Genomic DNA, 6,444 nt, shown 5'->3' on the forward strand with positions numbered 1-6,444 from the left:
CGATGGATCTATATCTGGGTTCTCAATTCTATTCCATTGGTCTATGTATCTGTCATTGAACCAATACCAGGCAGTTTTGACTACTGTGGCTGTAGGTTTTGAGATCTGGCAATGTGAAACCTCCTACTTTGTGGCTGTGATGTTCTTGTTATCTGATAATGCATGATTTTGATCATCTGCTAGTGAGAGACCATGTGCAGTGGCTTCAGAGGATCAGAGACCTTCCAGCTCTGGAAAGGCCAGAGCTAGTCTCCTTTCTTTTGCATTAGGGATCACTGAAGCCAAGAAAAGCCAAGGAACTTTATCCAGGCTTCATAAGGGGTTAATGGTAGGCTCAAGAGCTGAATTGTATCTATAGATTCTAAATCCACCACATAGCCCCACAGCAGCCTTTCCCCAAATTGTGTGTGACCCTGCACGATTCTGCATAGGATTCTTTGGTCTGGTAAGTTGTGAAAATTTTGCATGCCATATTTGCCCTTTGAAATCAACAATATATTTTTACCTATTAAAGATTCTCAGAACTCTGGCAATAGAGAAACTTCTCTGATTTTAATCTACCATTTTTCAAGACCACAAAATCTATTTTTATTCCAGAATCTATTTAGTAAGGAGTCATACATTATGAAATACTGCCCTGCACAGTAATAACATTTGATGATAGTGATGATGATAATAGCAACAACAATAGCTGACGTTTGTTTGTTGATCATTCATTCTGTCTTAGGTACTGTTCTAAATACTTTACATAATAAAACTCATTTAATCCTCATGATAACCCATGGAAGCTGTTACTATTATTTCCATTCTCAGATGAGATTGCGGCCACAGAGGCAGAGTGATTGTGTTGTTTAGGTGATAGTGTCACAGCAGAATAGTTTAGGTAATAGTATTTAGGTAATAGTATCACAGTGGTAACCAAGATTTCTCAACCTCAGCACTGTTAACATTTTAGTTGTATAATCCATTGTTGTGAGGGTCTGTCCTGTGTATTGTACAGTGGTTAGCAACATGTCTGGCCTCTGCCCACTAGATATACTCCCACTCCCAGTTGTATCAGCCCAAAATGTCTCCAACTATCACTAAACTCCAAACCAAACTCACTGTTGTCAAGTCAATTCTGACTCATCGTGACCCCTCCTTGGGTGTCTGAGGCAGTAGTTCTACAAAAGTAGATTGCCTAGTGTTTTTTCCGAGGAGCAGCTGGTGGGTTTGCCCCTGGTAGAGAACCACTGCTGTAAAGTCATAGCAGAAACAGACTTTGATGAGTGACGTTCTTAATAACTTTTATTGTGACTCATGGTGATGACTGGGCAAATTACACATTGCAGGTTGACTGTATCAAGCCGTGTACATTTGTGGGTTTGGATGTGGGTTAAACAAGACCCATAGTGCTTTCTTCTGTTTCATTTCCTTACATTGTTTCTGGTGCAAACAATTGATTTTACAAGCTACCTTTTAAAACTGTCCTCCTCTTCTTCCTCCCCTTCTACTATAGTCATCTGTTGTTTCCATTTTATACTTACCCTTGGACTTGACTTACATAAATGCATTTTTGTGCATGCGTACACACATACATAATCTTGTTTTTCTCTGTGTAATAGAGGATTTAACACGTCTGAATTACTCTATGGTAAGAATTTATGTCTGAGCCAAGAGTAACAGCTGCCAAGAAAAACATATTCAGCAATGAATAACTCACAAAGACTTGAGGAAGAAAAAAGTAAAGCTATATGATGAAGTACATTACGTATTAGGGTATTGAGTTTTATTTTTCTAATGTGATAACCTGTTAAATCCACATGCTTCACATAGGTTTGAAGCTTCTGGTCATTGTTTCTTTGTAATTTAATATGCCACTTCCAGCAGTAGCTGAGGTATAATAAAAAGAGCAGTGAAATGCCTAGGTTTAAATCCTGGCTTTGCCACACATTTACATGTGACTTTGTTTTTTTTTTTTTTTTTTTTTTAAGCCTTTGTCCCCCTCCAGTAAAATGGTTAATGATATAAAACTGATCATACTCTTGAAAGGTTGAAATGAGAAAATGTAGGCATTAATAATGCAGCCCTGGTCTTGGCACCTTTATTTTTCTTCTTCTTTCTAGGACCAGTTAACCCAGGAATTCTACTTGGTTTTCAATTTCATAATCCTTTCTGGTAATTTTAAAATCTAAAAAAGTTGTTTTTGCAAAACTCAAGATGCCATCAAGCAACCTTGTACATATAACTCTTAATACAAGCTAGGGTTCAGAGAGCAGGGAGACAGTACTCAAAATCATTGCATCTTCTTTTTATTATTATTTTATCTTTTTTGTTGTAATTTTGGTGAAATTTTACAAAGCAGATTAGTTTTGCATTCAGTAGTACATACATATTTTGTTTTGTGACACTGACAGTAGTACTTTCCCTGTAGTGTAACAGCATTCCTCTCACTTCCTCCTGTGGTTACCCTCTCCCTGTGTCCTTCTTTCCTGTGCATTCCTGCTTCCTTACCTTTCTCCCTGTGCAGATGCTTCCCTCCTAATCTTCCATGGTTTGTTGTTCTTGGTGTAGTTGTTTGGCACGTAGGCCTGTCTGTTGTTTGGCCGAGAGTTAAGATGGCTGAGTGAGTTCAATTCCAGGCCCAAAGGATGACTTGGGGCCATAATCTTGGGGTTTTCACCAGTCTCTCCAACCAGTAAAGCTGGTCTTTTTTATGTTTTTGAATTTTGTTCCACATTTTTTCCCTCCCACTCTATCCAGGATCTCCAATTTGGATCCCTTTCTGAGTGGTTGGCATTGGTAGCCTGGCACCGTCTAGTTACTCTGGTTTCAGTAGGCTAAAGTATTCATGGTCCATAAGGCCTTTGGACTAACTGTTTCCATGAGTCTTCATTTTTCTTCACTCTTCCTTGCTCTGCATGAGGAGAGACCAATAGTTGCCCCTTAGATGGCCACTCACAATCTTTTAAGACCCCAGTCGCTACTCACTGAAGTGAGATATAGAACAATATTTTTGTATCTTATATTGTGCCCATTGAGCCCTTTGTGCTCTGTGACCATGGGCCTCAGCCCACAGGCCCAGTGACTCACTCCCTCAAAGTGCTTAGTTGTGGCTAAGAAGTTATCCTAATCATTGCATTTTGAAAACTTTATATTTAAAGATAGCAAGGTAGCCAGGGGAGCAAGAGGAAACAGACACAGAGGGCCTTCAGTGACTAATGTTTACTCTGATCTTGTCATGATTGTTTACTGATTCAGTCTTTCAACAAATAATCAAATGCTTACTTTATGCTTGACATTATGCAATCACTAGGGAAACAGCTAGGAACAAAAGAACAAAAATAGCTGCTCTTCACCCTGTCCCCTTGCAACTTAGATATATCTGTCTTTGTTCCAACCCCAGTTGATATTTGCTGCCTGGAATGCTAGTTTAGAAAGGAGTCCAAGACTTGGCTGGACTCATCTATAAAGAGTCCTGTGGTCCTTTAATGTCTGCTGTGGGCAAAAGATAGCAGCAGTTATGGCAAAGGAGTTGACAGTCATATGGTATGGTACTTTTCAAAATGTGGGTCTGACCCATTAGTGTACTGTGAAATCAGTTTTGTGGATCACCACCACCATTTTTTGAAAAATGAAATAGGAGAAATAGAGAATTAATCAGAGTGTACTGTATGTACAAAACTGTCCACTGCCATCAAGTTGATGCTAATTCATAGTAACCCTATAGGACAGAGTAGAACTGTCCATAGTTTCCAAAGCTGTAAACTCTTTATGGAAGCAGACTACCTCATTTTTTTTTCCTGTGGAGTGACTGGTAGGTTTGAACTGCCGATTTTTTGGTTAGCAGCCTAATGCCTTAACCACTGCGCCACCAGAGTGCCTTGCATTGCCCATACTAATGAGAGTTATTGCTTTGTAAAACTTCTGTTTTAGTTCGTACCAGGTCATGATGTAAAATGCATGTGCTATAGTGGGTCTCATAAAAAATGTGACTCTAGTGGATATACAAACTCCTACTCATTTCTGTCTACAGTCATACTTTATTTTTGTTCTGAAATTTTATGATGTGTTTGATAGTTTAGGCCCTATTAATCCAAAATATAGAAATACTGATATATACTAGTAGTCATTCTTCACTGAATGATATGTGTTTCCTTTGGGCCTACCTTCATGAGAGCCTTTATATTTTGTGTAGGGTGATTAACAATTTTATTACTAATCATTCTGGTAAGAGACAATATAACCAAGTAGTTAGAAGCCTAGAATGAGGTTTGGTTTTCATTCTAGACCATGCCATTTTAGAGTTGTGTGAGCTGGAGAAGATAGCTAAAATTTGGATTTTGTGACCATCACAAATCATATTTATTTTTACACACACATACACACACACACAGGGACACATCCCAAGTACAGATCTCATTTCAGAATTCTTTAGTTACCACACAAACAGCACAGATATCTGGTGTCCTCTTGTCCTACCAGAGCAAGAATTCGTAGAAACAACAGTTGAAAGTCAGAAATAAAAAGATTGCTATGCAGGGTATGTTGGGAGCATGTCCACTGTGAATGATGAGGAGGTATAAAATACCATCTTACTACTTGACCCAGCATCTGTTGGTCCTATTTAATTTCAAAAGTGTAGTGAAAGAAATGGAATTCTGTAATAAGGATAAGAAATATTGTCAGGGAAGAGGGAGAGTATTTGAAACCATGAGAAGAGAGGATCAGAGCAAGATGTTAAGGAACGGAACAAAAAGAAAAACCCATACTTTCCTTCCAGTCCAATAATGGTTTCTAAGCAAAGAAGAGTCACTTAAAAGTCATATAACAAGCTTTATAATTAGGAATAATCCTGCTGTTTGGCTTGCCTGACTTTCTTAGGATAAGAATTAGACATTTTAAAATATGTTTTTAAGACGTAGTAGAGTGAAAGCACCTTGAGTTTGGAATAAGACAGAACTGAATTTGAATCCCAGTTCTGTCATTTCCTTGCTTTGTGGGCATTGGCAGACCACTTCACCTCCTGCAACTTCAGTTCCCTCACGTGTGAAGTAAATTTTGTAACAAAGTTTACAGGGTGATCGTCAGGATTCACTGAGAGCTTCTTTGTGAAATGAGTGGTCAACAAAAGTTAGTTTTCCTGACCCTCACCCTGTTAAGAGAAAGTAAATTTGGAGGGTATTCTAAAAACATAAGCAATTTCCACATGAACACGTGGAAACATTACAGACCAAATCAGAGTTTTAGAACATAAGGTGAAACTTACCCAAAGGATCTTCAATTACAAAGTAGTCAAGTCTCTTATACCCACCAGCCGCTCCTCAGAAGGAATGTTGGGCAATCTACTTCTGTAGTGATACCGCCTCGGAAACCCAAGGAAGGGTCGCTGTGAGTTGGATCTGACTCAACAGCAGTGAATTTTTGTTTTTTGTTTTGGTTTATACCCTATACCAATTTTTTTTTTATATAAAGCACCTATGTAAATAACACAGATACACATATAGCATGGCATGCATAGGAAACTAATAGGCTAGGGGGGTTGCATAGTTTGCAAAAGCCATATAATGTGTGCGTTCCGAAAACTCACTGCCATTGAGTTTATTCCGACTCATAGCAACCCCCATTGTATTTCCAAGGCTATAAATCTTTACAGAAGCAGACTGCCTCATCTTTTTCCTCAGAGTGGCTGGTAGGTTTGAATCACTGACCTTGAGGTTAGCAGCCAAATGACTTAACCACTACACCATCAGTGTTCCTTTTTAATGTGTGTGTTATTTGTGTAAAAATATAATAGTTCTCTGGAAACCTGCTGTTTGTGTGCTGGGACACAGGGAAAAGAGCTCCCCAAAGCCATTCCTCCTCATTGCGTTTCATTCCACAGACCAGATCTTGGTATTTCTTGTGGGTTAAAACAAAACACTTTTTCACAAAACACTTGTTCTTTCTTCTTTGAATTGGTTAAATGAGGCAATGAGATGGTCTTATCTTGTCTAAAAAAGTTTTCGTCCATTCTGATTCTTCCTTCAGTTGAATTGTGACCTTCAGTGGCCCTGGTAACTTTTCTTCTAGTTTATTGTCTTGAGGACTTTTCAACTTCTCGTTGGCTTGGGTAGTAACTCTACCTATTATTAGAATGTTAGCCAAAAAAAAAAAAAAAAAACAGCTATTCAGTCCCTGGCTCTACAGTTCCCACCTCTGGAAGGCAGTGGCCCTAGGAGGAGAGCCCTTGTCTGTGTTTCTCAATAATTGCTGAAAGTAGGAGTTCCTTTGCAAGAAGTAATCCATGAAGTGCCAAGTGACAAGTTATCATGCATGTGAGTACAAGATGGTCTCTTTGTCAAAACAGGCACCTGTTTTGGCATGCACTTTATAAAAACGCCTGGAAAAATGCACCTTACTGAGTGAGTTGACACTTTAACAAGCAAGCATTTGACATTGTAGCTTATTAAAAAAAAAAAAAAA

The sequence above is a fragment of the Orycteropus afer genome, unplaced genomic scaffold, assembly GCF_000298275.1.
Source record: "Orycteropus afer afer isolate SDZICR_OR568_19922 unplaced genomic scaffold, OryAfe1.0 scaffold00216, whole genome shotgun sequence".
Classification (NCBI taxonomy): domain Eukaryota; kingdom Metazoa; phylum Chordata; class Mammalia; order Tubulidentata; family Orycteropodidae; genus Orycteropus; species Orycteropus afer.